The sequence below is a fragment of the Oncorhynchus masou genome, chromosome 17 (assembly GCF_036934945.1).
Source record: "Oncorhynchus masou masou isolate Uvic2021 chromosome 17, UVic_Omas_1.1, whole genome shotgun sequence".
Taxonomy (NCBI): Eukaryota; Metazoa; Chordata; class Actinopteri; order Salmoniformes; family Salmonidae; genus Oncorhynchus; species Oncorhynchus masou.
In genome coordinates this window covers 14,700,159-14,713,691 of record NC_088228.1, presented here as the reverse complement: position 1 = coordinate 14,713,691, position 13,533 = coordinate 14,700,159, and positions in this window count along the sequence as shown.

The following is a 13,533-nucleotide window of genomic DNA, read 5'->3' as shown; positions in this document are numbered from 1 at the left end:
AAATAGAACACTTTTAGTTCCGGAGATAGCTCCACTTTAGTTCCTACACGGCGAACGAAGTTTGAAGCTGTGTCAGTCAGCTGAGGAACGCTCAACTCCGTATATTGAGGCTGAGATGAGTATTGCGAACTTGTCTTGCGAGAACGGATTGTGCGTTCATCAGCTGAGCTGTGAATAAAAGGTTTGTTGAGTGGTACACTTTCACAACTCTTAGTACAAAACTGAACTGGTCACAGTGAAATGTAATGAGACCATTGGTTTAATCTCCAAAACACAACATAATGATATCTTTTAAATTGTGTCATTTTAACCACCAGTTAATCCAAATAGCAAACAATGCAAGACAGGCATTTCAAATCGCCCTTAGAAGTGCTGAAAGTAATATGCTGCAGAACTGTAAGCTACAGTTTTCACATTAGGCAATACACAACAATTTACAGAAAATCTATAATTTCCATATCTATCAAATGTGTAATCAAAAGGTGTGATCAAAGATAGAAGATAGAAAGCTACCAGCAAAAACAACAGGAACAGAAGAGAGAGAGAGAGTGAAGCACTAGAGAACCTCTGTGACAAGGTGGGGGGGTGATATACAGAAGATAGCCCTATTTGGTAAAAGACCAAGTCCATATTACGGCAAGAACAGCTCAAATAAGAAAAGAGAAACAACAGTCAATCATTACTTTAAGACTTTAAGACACGAAGATCAGTCAATTCGGAAAATTTCAAGAACTTTGAAAGTTTCTTCAAGTGCAGTCGCAAAAACCATGAAGCGCTATGATTAAACTGGCTCTCATGAGGACCGCCAGAGGAAAGGAAGACCCAGAGTTACCTCTGCTGCAGAGGACAAGTTCATTAGAGTTACCAGCCTCAGAAATTGCAGCCCAAATAAATGCTTCACGATAAGCCATCCCGTCTGATTTGGGCTTAGTGTGACTATCATTTGTTTTTCAACAGGACAATGACCCAACACACCTCCAGGATATGTAACGGCTATTTTACCAAGAAGGAGAGGGATGGAGTGCTGCGTTAGATGACCTGACCTCCACAATTCCCTGACCTCAACCAAATTGAGATGGTTTGGGATGAGTCGGACCACAGAGTGAAGGAAAAGCAGTCAACAGTAGTAAAAATAAAGTAAAACCCTTGAATGAGTAGGTGTTCTGAAACATTTGACAGATTGTGTATTTTTGAATACCGGTGGTATTTATATGTATAGCAAGTAACGACAAGAGAATTGTTGAAGATGCACATGGGGTAATGAGGAGATTACCGAGTGTGTTTGGGAATAGTACTAAGTGAAATGTGGATGTGAAAGTTGTGTGATTGTGAGATGTGACATATTAAGCTGTAACATAAATTACTGAAATTTGGATAATCAATGGATTGAAATTAGTACTATTACGATTTAAATTTGGATATTAAACTGGTGGGAGCTGAGTTTTCCAGTTCTGTGGGAGCTGATCTATAACATTATCTACGTTATCTACAGGTAGAGGATATGGTTCTGCCAGTCTGTATGTTTAGGGAAAGCAGCCTTTATAGCGGTGAACACTGCATCCAGCTGGTCACCACGATTAGCCACTAATACATCGCGATCCCACATGTTTATAGTCCTTTCATTTAAATTTTAAACAACGGCAGAGTATTTCTTTAATTTCTCTGGTGGAGGGCTTGTACATGGAGATGATTGTTTTTACCTCTTCTTCAAACTTTACAGCATCTTTTGTTGGGTCAGTGACATCACCCACAATTGCCTTAATTGCATCAACATCCCACGGTCTATCCATTTCCAACATGCTACCACCACCATTGGGGATGGTACTAAGTGAATGTGGTATTAATGTAGTAGCGTATTAACAGATACATTCCCGGGGAGGTTTTCTTTCTCGTATTTTTTGTTTTTAGCCCTCATCGCTGTCATCACTGCTGCTTGTTTCATCTTCTTCATCTCGGCTACTTTTTTACTGACGTTCTTCCTGCTGCTTGCACTCCTTCATTTGCATTTTGTATTTCTACATTCTCTCTTCTCTTTTTGTCTCTTACATTGCTCCAGTTCTCTTCTGACAAACACAACTGATTAGCTCAAATGTGTTAAATGCACTTTTAAGAAGGCACACCTGTTAATTGAAATGCATTCCAGGTGACTACCTCATGAAGCTGGTTGAGAGAATGCCAAGAGTGTGCAAAGCTGTCATCAAGGCAAAGGGTGGCTATTTGAAGAATCTCAAATATAAAATATATTTTCATTTGTTTAACACATTTTTGTTACTACATGATCCCATATGTGTTATTTCATAGTTTTGATGTCTTCACTATTATTATACAATGTAGAAAGAAAAGAAAAACCCTTGAATGAGTAGGTGTTCTAAAACTTTTGACCAGTAGTGTACCTCATGTGATGTTGTAGTGGCTGCAGAGCAGACAGACATTTCTTATAAATGCCTACAGAGAGCTGTTAGTGGGACTTTCCATGGTACCGTTAAGCCTTCGCTATAGTTTTCTCATTAAACTAGTGAATAGTCTTCTCTCTATAAGGCTATGGGTACCATTTTATTCATTAATCGCCTCGATTTCATTATTAGTCTTTTTTTAATGCAAATTAATTTTGAAATTCAGAAGACATGTCCCTCAGAGTTTCACATATCGGGTATCTTCCCTCAGGACTGTCACGTTCTGACCTTTATTTCCTTTGTTTTGTCATTATTTAGTATGGTCAGGGCGTGAGTTGGGGTGGGCAGTCTATGTTTGTTTTTCTATGATTTGGGTATTTCTATGTTTCGGCCTAGTATGGTTCTCAATCAGAGGCAGGTGTCATTAGTTGTCTCTGATTGAGAATCATACTTAGGTAGCCTGGGTTTCACTGTGTGTTTGTAGGTGTTTGTTTCCGTGTCTGTGTTTTTCACCACACGGTACTGTTTTGGGTTTCGTTCATTCCCCGTTTGTATTCAGTTGTCCATGTGTACATTTTTGTATTAAAAGAACCATGGACACTTACCACGCCGCATATTGGTCCTCCGATCCTTTTTGCCTCTCCTCTTCGGAAGAAGAGGAGGAAATCCCTTACAAGGACCGATCTCAGTAGAAGTCTGGTCCACGTCACCTTTTTTGGTCAGAAGGGAAATTCTCTTACGCTTTCCCACTAGGGAATGCAGCACCGGTGTCTCCCTCTCAGACCTTCACTGAGATGCTCCACAGGTGGAATCATTGATCCTGTTCGTTGACACCAAATTGAGGAAATTCTTATAGAGGACCCTCAAAGTCAATATACATTATGTATAGTTATCATGTATCATACATATAATTTAGATGTTCACCAGCACAAAAACATCCTGTGGTGTTCTGCATTAGCATCAAATAGCCCTGTGATATGCAACTCTTCAGAGAAGTTAGGAACCAATATACACAGGCAGTTAGGAAAGCTAAGGCTAGCTTTTTCAAGCAGAAATCTGCATCCTGTAGCACAAACTCAAAAAAGTTCTGGGACACTAAAGTCCATGGAAAATAAGAACACCTCCTCCCAGCTGTCCACTGCACTGAGGCTAGGAAACACTGTCACCTCCGATAAATCCACTATAATTGAGAATTTCATAAAGCATTTTTCTACGGCTGGCCATGCTTTCCACCTGGCTACCCCTACACCGATCAACAGCCCTCCACCCCCCACAGCAACTTGCCCAAGCATCCCAATTTCTCCTTCACCCAAATCCAGATAGATGATGTTCTGAAAGACCTGCAAAATCTGGACCCATACAAATCAGCTGGGCGAGACAATCTGGACCCTCTCTTTCTAAAATTATCTGCCAAAATTGTTGCAACCACTATTACTAGCCTGTTCAACCTTACTTTCGTATCGTCTGAGTTTCCCAAAGATTGGAAAGCTGCCGCGGTCATCCCCCTCTTCAAAGGGGGTGACACTCTAGACCCAAACTGCTATAGACCTATATCTATCCTACCCTGCCTATCTAAGGTCTTCGAATGCCAAGTTAACAAACAGATTACCAACCATTTCCAATCCCACTGTACCTTCTCCACTATGCAATCTGGTTTCAGAGCTGGTCATGGGTGTACCTCAGCCACGCTCAAGGTCCTAAACGATATCATAACCGCCATCGATAAGAGACATTACTGTGCAGCCATATTCATCGACCTGGCCAAGGCTTTCGACTCTGTCAATCACCACATTCTTATTGGCAGACTCAACAGCCTTGGTTTCTCAAATGATTGCCTCGCCTGGTGCACCAACTACTTCTCTGATAGAGTTCAGTGTGTCAAATCGGAGGGCCTGTTGTCTGGCAGTCTCTATGGGGATGCCACAGGGTTCAATTCTCGGGCCAACTCTCTTGCCTATAAACATCAATGATGTCGCTCTTGCTGCTGGTGATTCTCTGATCCACCTCTATGCAGACGACACCATTCTGCCCTTCTCTGGACACTGTGTTAACTAACCTCCAGACGAGCTTCAATGCCATACAACTCTCCTTCCGTGGCCTCCAACTGCTCTTAAATGCAAGTAAAACTAAATGCATGCAATCAACCGATCGCTGCGCGCCCCTGCCCGCCTGTCCAGCATTACTACTCTGGACAGTTCTGACTTAGAATATGTGGACAACTGCAAAAACCTAGGTGTCTGGTTAGACTGTAAACTCTCCTTCCAGACTCACATTAAGCATCTCCAATCCGAAAATTAAATCTAGAATCGGCTTCCTATTTCGCAACAAAGCATCCTTCACTCATGCTGCCAAACTTACCCTCGTAAAAACCGACTATCCTACCGATCCTCGACTTCAGAGATGTCATTTCCACCTCCCTCACTAGCTTTAAGCACCAGCTGTCATAGCAGCTCACTGATCACTGCACCTGTACATAGCCCATCTGTAAATAGCCCACCCAACTACCTCATCCCCATACTGTATTTATTTATTTATCTTGCTCCTTTGCACCCCGGTATCTCTACTTTCTTCTTCATCTTCTGCACATCTACCATTCCAGTGTTTAATTGCTATATTGTAATTACTCCGCCACCATGGTCTATTTATTGCCTTACCTCCCTTATCCTACCTCATTTGCACATGCTGTATATAGATGTTTCTAATGTATTATTGACTGTATGTTTGTTTATTCCATGTGTAACTCTGTGTTGTTGTATGTGTCGAACTGCTTTGCTTTATCTTGGCCAGGTCACAGTTGCAAATGAGAACTTGTTCTCAACTAGCCTACCTGGTTAAATAAAGGTGAAATAAAATAAATAAAAAGGTTTGGTGAAAAAGTTACTGTGTGATTTTGTGTGTTGTACTTAGTCAATTGAAAATGTGCTTCAAGTTTTTTTTTAAATGCCTTTTTGATGATCTGTTTTGAGTTTTGTACTAAGAGTTGCAAAATGTTACCACATACTTGTGAAAATAGTACTAAAGCGATAAAAAAAACTGTAATCAGATTTGTCCCGCCATTCTCAATTTCTTGTCTTATTTGTATTTTTTCCCCTTACATTTTAATTGTTTGACGTTTTACTGCATTGTTAGGAGCAATTAACATAAGCATTTCGCTGCACCCGCTATAACATCTGCTACTGTAAACTGTGTACACGACCAATAAACTTTGATTTGATATTACATCTTTATTTCACTAGATGGCAGCAAATACACATTTACATTACATTTAAGTCATTTGGCAGACGCTCTTATCCAGAGCGACTTACAAATTGGTGAATTCACCTTATGACATACACGTTTTAAATGGATGCATGGAAATGGTGACACTACTTCAAATCAAATGTAATGTTATTTGTCACATGCTTCGTAAACAACAGGTGTAGACTAACAGTGAAATGCTTACATACGGGCCTTTCCCAACAATGTAAAGAGAAAATAACAGAAATAATAGAACAATAATAACACAATGAATAAATACACAATGAGTAACAATTACTTGGCTATATAAACAGGGTACCAGTGCCATGTCGATGTGCAGGTCTATGAGGTAGTTGAAGTAGATATGTGCATATACAGTATGTATGTATAAAGTGACTAGGCTACAGGATAATAAACGGTAGCATCAGTGTATGTAATGAGTCAAAGAGTTAGTGCAAAAAGGGTCAATGCAGATAGTCCGGGTAGATATTTGGTTAACTATTTAATGATCTATTTAGCATTCTTATGACTTGGGGGTAGAACCTGTTCAGTGTCCTGTTGGTTCCAGACATTGTGCATCCGCACAGGTTGCAGTGCTGTAGCAGAGAGAACAGTCTATGACTTTAGGGGCTGGAGTCTTTGACCATTTTTAGGTGCTTCTTCTGACACTGTCTGGTATAGAGGACCTGGATGGCAGGACGCTCTGCCCCAGTGATGTACTGGAATGTACACACTACCCTCTGTAGTGCCTTGGGGTCAGATGTTGATCCGTTGCCATACCAGGCGGTGATGCAGCCAGTCAAAATGCTCTCAATGGTGCAGCTATAGGACTTTTTGAGGATCTGAGGACCCATGCCAAATATTTTCAGCCTCCTGAGGGGGAAGAGGCATTGTCATGCCTTCTTCACGACTGTGTTGGTGTGTGTGGACCATGATAATTCCTTAGTGATGTGGACACCGAGGAACTTGAAGCTCTTGAACAGCTTCACTACAGCTCCGTCGATGTGATGGGGGCGTGCTCGGCCCTCCATTTTTTGTAGTCCACAATCAGCGATCTTTGGAAATCTCCAAAATGTATTGATAAGTATCAAAGAGAAAATTAATTTATAAACATTTGGGCCACTCAACATATGGATCCACAACACGGGCATCAACATTTTGAAGTGTTTGTGAAAATTATATATGATACACCAGTTTATTCAAGTCACAGTGTTAATAGTTCAAGTTTTATTGTCACAATACAGTGAAATGCTTAAATATATGAAATATTAATTTGTTTACGAAGTACACTGCACATGCTATCATGCACTTTCCTCTGAACTCAACAACACCCATTTCTTATTGATCCTGCCAAGTCAGATTTTTGATGCTAGTCCATGTCTGCTCTCCAGTTTCAGTGAGTGTCTCCAATAAGCCTTTGACTTACATTATAAATAGAGAGAGCTGTTCCTAGAGGGTGTGACGACACGGTTAGGCTACCCTCAATTTATGGCCCTCGTTGAAAAGTAGTCCCTCCGTGTCCAATTTGGACATTTTGTCCTGGTTTGGTCACTGGAGTGACCCTGTGATTTTGACAGTAAAATACAATGCTGCACCTTCATATTTCTCTGCCCTTTCCCCCCAAAAAAGTATATAATATGGAGTGTTGTTTGCTAGAAATGATACTACTGCCATTTTTGTTTTGGCTGTGTTAAATGTGATATGAAAGCTGATACGATGACATTTGAGCAAGTGTGAGTCACTCTTCAAGGGCCTCTGCAGCCTTGATGTGGACTCGGGGCTGCAGAGCTGCTCTGATCTAAAAATCACAGTTATCACCCGTGTACTTACTTATTACTGAGATACGTGGTTGTCCCAACTAGCTATTTTAAGATTAATTCACTAACTGTAAGTCGCTCTGGATAAGAGTGTCTGATAAATGACTAAAATGTAATGAAAAAAGACCGTTCTAAAACTATGAAAGGAGGGTGAAACATGCTCTTTAGTGGTACAGAAGAACAAACAGTTCGCAGCAGACCAGACCATTGTGACATGAAGAAGCAGGTGTCTCTGGCCCTAATCTGATTGGTCCCTTCAGGACAGGTCCAGCTTAACCTGAGGTGTTCTAGGCGAATCCCTGGTCCAGCCGTCTCTTTTACAACAGTGTCTCTAAGCCAGACCACAGATTCGGTATTCTTTGCACGCATATAGGATGCAATGGGGTGGGATTATTTTTATTTCTGTGTAATTTGCGTCTAATTTTTGTTTGGGCAACATTAGAAATCATTCAAAATAGTGGCTGGGGTTATTCCTAGGTCAGTTAGGACTGGGCCACATCAACATCATAGATTTTTTATGCGGTATGACAAATCTATGGCCTGGTTGGCTTTATCTCAATTATTTGTTGTAACCTTCTAGACAGAACCAGGGATTAACAGGTTCATAAAATACGTCTTTCGAGGGCTTCTGGAGATGACAATTGGTCCTCGGAGAGGGAGGAAATAGAACAACTGTAAGACATATGTTTTCTAAAGGACAGTGCATGTGGACTGACCACCACTCTTGAATAGCAAAGGCCTATGTACAGGAAAAATACACTGAGTATACCAAACATTAGGAACACCTTCCTAATTTATTCTACAGGGATGCTGACCCATGTTGAGTCCAATGCTTCCCACAGTTGCGTCAAGTTGTCTGGATGTCCTTTGGGTGGTGGACCATTCTTGTTACACACGGGAAACTGTTGACCGTGAAAAACCCAGTAGCGTTGAAGTTCCTGACACAAACTGGTGTGCCAGGCACCAACTACCATAAACCATTCAAAGGTACTTAAATATTTTGTCTTGCCCATTCACCCTCTGAATGGCATACATACACAATCCATGTCTTAAATGTCTCAAGGGTTAAAAATCTTTCTTTAACCTCTATGGGATCGTTGTCCATCCCGCGGGACAGTTGAGCTAAAGTAGGCTAATGTTATTCGCATGAGGTTGTAAGTAACAAAATCATTTCCCAGGACATAGACATATCTGATATGGGCAGAAAGCTTAAATTATTGTTAATCTAACTGCACTGTCCAATTTACAGTAGTTATTACAGTGTAAGAATACCATGCTATTGTTTGAGGCGAGTGCACCATTATGAACTTGAAAATGTATGAATTAACCAATTAGGCACATCTGGGCAGTCTTGATACAACATTTTGAACAGATATGCAATGGATCATTGGATCAGTCTAAAACTTCACATCTAGTGGCCAAAATCTAAATTGCGCCTGGGCTGGAATAATACATTATGGCCTTTCTCTTGCATTTCAAAGATGATGGTAAAAAATATAAAAGATTCTTTTTATTATCTTTTACCAAATCTAATGTGTTATATTCTCCTACATTAATTTCACATTTCCACAAACTTCAAAGTGTTTCCTTTCAAATGGTATCAAGAATATGCATATCTTTGCTTCAGGCCCATGAGTTAGTGGTAAGTAGATTCGGGTATGTAATTTTAGGCGAAATTTAAAAAAAGGGTTGGATCCTTAAAAGGTTTGTTCTTCCCCTTCATCTACACTGATTGAAGTGGATTTAACAAGTTACATCAATAAGCGATCATAGCTTTCACCTGGATTCACATGGTCAGTCTGTCATGGAAAGAGCTCAGTGTATGTTATTACATCATGGTCACTGTACCATCACAGAAAAAATATGACACAGACATAATGTAAATTCATCAAGTATAAAACTGGTGCTCTTGTAGTTGCCAAAATATGTGAGATGGCGAGTGAACATGACATTCCACTAAAATGAAAAATGGGCTATAAAATACTATTGTGGTGCATTTTTCGATCTTGTTCTATAACAACTGTACCATAATGTGTAGATCGCGCAGGGTCAGGAATAACTCCTGACCCTAGTTAATTGTGATATATTTAAGATAGTCAGCACATGGAATAACTCCTGACCCTAGTTAATTGTGATATATTTAAGATACAGCATTTCCTTTTTCTCCAAAATGCCAGAATGTCCCTTGCTCTCTTTTTGTTGTCCACTACACTGCTACATTCGGACCTGTTGTTGTCGCAGGCTTTCACTGTCATTGTACTTTTAAAAATAATTATTCTGGCAACTATCTTGTTTGGAAAGGAAGAGCCTTGAGTGTTCCTCCAATTTGGCAGCAGGCGGGTACTCTCTTCCTCTGTTAGTTGATGGTGTGTGCCCCCGGTCACCCGCTCTGGCCTTCTTCAGGCACCATTGATTTTGCTCTGTTGTTTCCTGTCCAATGTACTCTTGAAGATGTCTGTTTTAGCCCACTGTTTGGCCACTGTGCTGTGATTCAGGTGGAGTTCTCAAGGGAAAGGCCAGGTGATTTCCTGTTGTTTGTCTCCCAATTGTTCCCAGATTGACTCTTTGTTTGGTCTGTTTGTTGGAACTGTATGTGTTTTGGTGAGCCTGCTTCACTACACTTTCCTCATGGTCCCAACCTTTCGATGCTTGCAGATCTGCAAGGTGGACGCCATATGGTGTAAGCTAAGCCAGTACTCTGCTTTTACCTATCTAGACCCTCTGGACCTGCAAACATTGAGGGGTTAGGTAGGCCAACGGGGAAGAAAATGAAGCGAATTGGGACAGGCTGTTGGTTAGCTTCACGCACCAGACTCATGGGCTCGCTTCGTAAGTTACAGCAGCTGTTGAAAGAGACTCTGGGAGCCTGAACAAGGACCGGACGGACACATTTCACCCTCTCGGTCGTTCCCCTACTTGAATGCATGGGATCTCTCCAATGGTTGTTCTGCTGATAAAATGGTCAGAGCATGCTGTCCATCTGGTTAGCTGCTAAGCTGGCTTTCACAATATGTTGCAAACTTGGCTTCCCCTTTTGTCTCCCTGCCTCTGAATTATTGCTCAAGGTTCTTGTTGTTGAAGTAATACTTATTTCGATGCCAAGGATCCCATAGGCCCCTAACAACTCCATTGATTCCATTGGGATTAGCTGATTGCTAATGATGTCTACTCTCCCTGTAACGTTTACCTCAGAAAGTCAGCTAATTTCCCAATGTGATGAATTGGACAAACATTTTGATGCCCGACTGCAATTTACAATCCAGCTTGGATACGTTGTTGGATGACCTTGGGACTGGAAAACAATTCCAGCTTTTTTGGGGGTCTCTCAGGGTTGAGCGTTGGGCCCGTGGTGGAGCTCTCATGTGTTGATCAGTGTGTCATGGTTCAGGTCCCATGAGCCCGGCTGACAGATCTATTGAGTAAGATTTACGACAGACTTCCTGTGCCGCTGAAACGATACGCCAGTCATGAGGTTATGCTGCTCTAGCTGTCTTTCCTGTTGGTCAGGGCTTTCTCCAGTAAAACTACAGTTTAGATCCTGTTTGGAAGTAACCACAATGTCTCCTGTTCTGTCTGTTGGTTAAAGATCTGTGTGGTGCTTACCAAAAACTACGAGTACAAATCTTCTCATTTTTATCAAGTCAAGATCATAGAATGATACAAGCTGGTTGCAATTTCAAATTTCCACAGACTTGAATGTCCACTTTCACCTCGAAATTCCTGTGTCTTCATCGGGCCATGTTGACTCAACATGTTGACTCACCAATCCCTGAAGGGCAGTATTTCTGTACTTCTTTAAGTTTTTATTGACTTGGCCAAACAAAGAGAGGCAGATACAGCAAATGATTGAAAAATTGGCCCCTTTTACAGAACTTCAGATGAGAGCAAAGGTCCCATCTTGGAAGTACAAAGAGTTCCTAGATACGTGACTGCAATATTTTCAAACGCTGATGAGAAACCAAACCAAACTGTCCATTAGCCTCATGAAGCTTCATGTTCAACACACTTTACTGTGGCTATAGATCTCATCATACAGCCTCCTAGCCTGGAACTATCCCTGACATCGTTGTTTTTGTTTCAGTATCTTTAACTCAACTGAACGCATGGAAACTTAGCTGAGGCCAAAGAAAGAGCTCACAATGGAAAGTTGGGTTGCACGTTTCATCTTTTGTGCTCGGAGATTGATGATGTATGAGATTGATGATGTTCTACACGCCTGCGTTGGGTGCTGTGCGGGAGGGATGCACTCCGCAGCAGTGTGGGGGGTGATGATGGGGGAGGAAGAGGGGAGGGGAGGGCAAGAGGGAAGGGAGCTCATAGAGGCATGATGAGACCTAGATTAAGAGTTCATGGAAGATGGAAACGACTCAGCCAACCAAGCCGAAGACCGTTCACAAACACACAAGTGCACAGATGATTAGCACACGTTTTAAGACACACTGACACACAGATTATTGAACACACAGATACAATTATATGCGCACACACTCAAAAGAAAACACTAAAATCTATATGCATGAAGATCCACACAACACACACACACACCTCGATTTCATGATGTCATATTAGTTTAAACAGTGGAGGCAGGGTGATTCAACTGTAGTGGCCATATGCTGACAATGTGTAACAGACCAGACTGACTGACACCTTTGTAATACAGACAATAGAGGAAATGAAGCTATTCTGCAGACATTGTGGGCAGAAGCAAAATGCAGTGATGGTAAGAAAAAAACATGTTTCATCATGCACAATGGTCATTTTTAGCTACAACTGTTAATTCTGTACTTTACCTAAGGAAGACACTATCGAGTGAGCTTGCTTCACTGGGCTATATGAGGGACCGGGCGAGCTGTGGTCACTTTTGCTTCTCAAGCTCTCTGAGTTGGGTTAATGCTTCAGCTTAAGTGGTGATAGATGGTGTTGAGGGTGGGGTCTGTTGCCTTGTGTTTCACATGGCCTATTGTTGTGGACTAGCAGCAATGTTTGCTCCTGTTTAAAACCTCATATGTAAAGTCCCCTGTTTTGGGGACCTGTGTGGTTCTGGTACCGGTTCCAACCCACATTTAAGATTATAAATTGATATGTGGACCACATAGATGGAAATGGCTTGCGTTGAGCGGTAGCCCTGATTCTCATGGACACAGAAGTATGTCTCTTCTGCCTGTGTGAAGCAGGATGTGAAATCTGACACCACTTGAAGCTGGGATGTCCCTCCTACCATTTCATTCGCTCTTTCGACTGTCCATCAACCCCTGGCTGAACCCTATGTCACAGCCACTAATAAGGCATATGATTGAAATCCTTACATCATAACGCAACAGGAGAGAGTGGTTTTATAAATTGATTATACTATATTTATGAAAACATATAAATAATTTAAAGTTTTATTCATACAGTTTTGTTGAATAGAAAATACATCATATCAAATATTTCATATTTCCATATTTTTTTGTCATATTTGTACTGTGTACTTGAGCTTGTGTCCTCAAAAGTGACGACACCTCATCCATTTATAACTATTTTTACCAGAAGGGTGAGATTTGAACCTTTCTTGGAGTATGCAGCACTACCTGTTATTGTTTATGGTGCTCTCATGATAAATAATTACATACATTACATTTTTGATTACATTTAGTTACATTTAAGATGTTTTAAACCACTTCTGCAATGATTGAAGTCACATTATTTGATTATGTTGAATATTTTGGAATATTTCAAAAGATTTAAATACACACACCCAAGCCTGTTTTTTCTCACATGCTTTGAGAAACACCGAGAGTGGCACGCACACACACACACACACACTGACACACGCACACACACACTGACATACGCACACACACAAACTTTGTATGTTGATTGTTATTCACAACCCTCTGATTTTAATTTTGAACCACCATGATTGAACACAAAATAGTCTTCTGCCACTTAAAACCGTGTGCTATGCGATGATACTGAGTAACAGGGGACAGACAATACTAATGTCCTAGACCATGTGGCTCCATTAGTGAGATAAAAGACAGGGTGATAAATGGTCCTTTTAGTCCCCTTCTTTGACTTTCATGAATTTACATTATCTAAAGGAG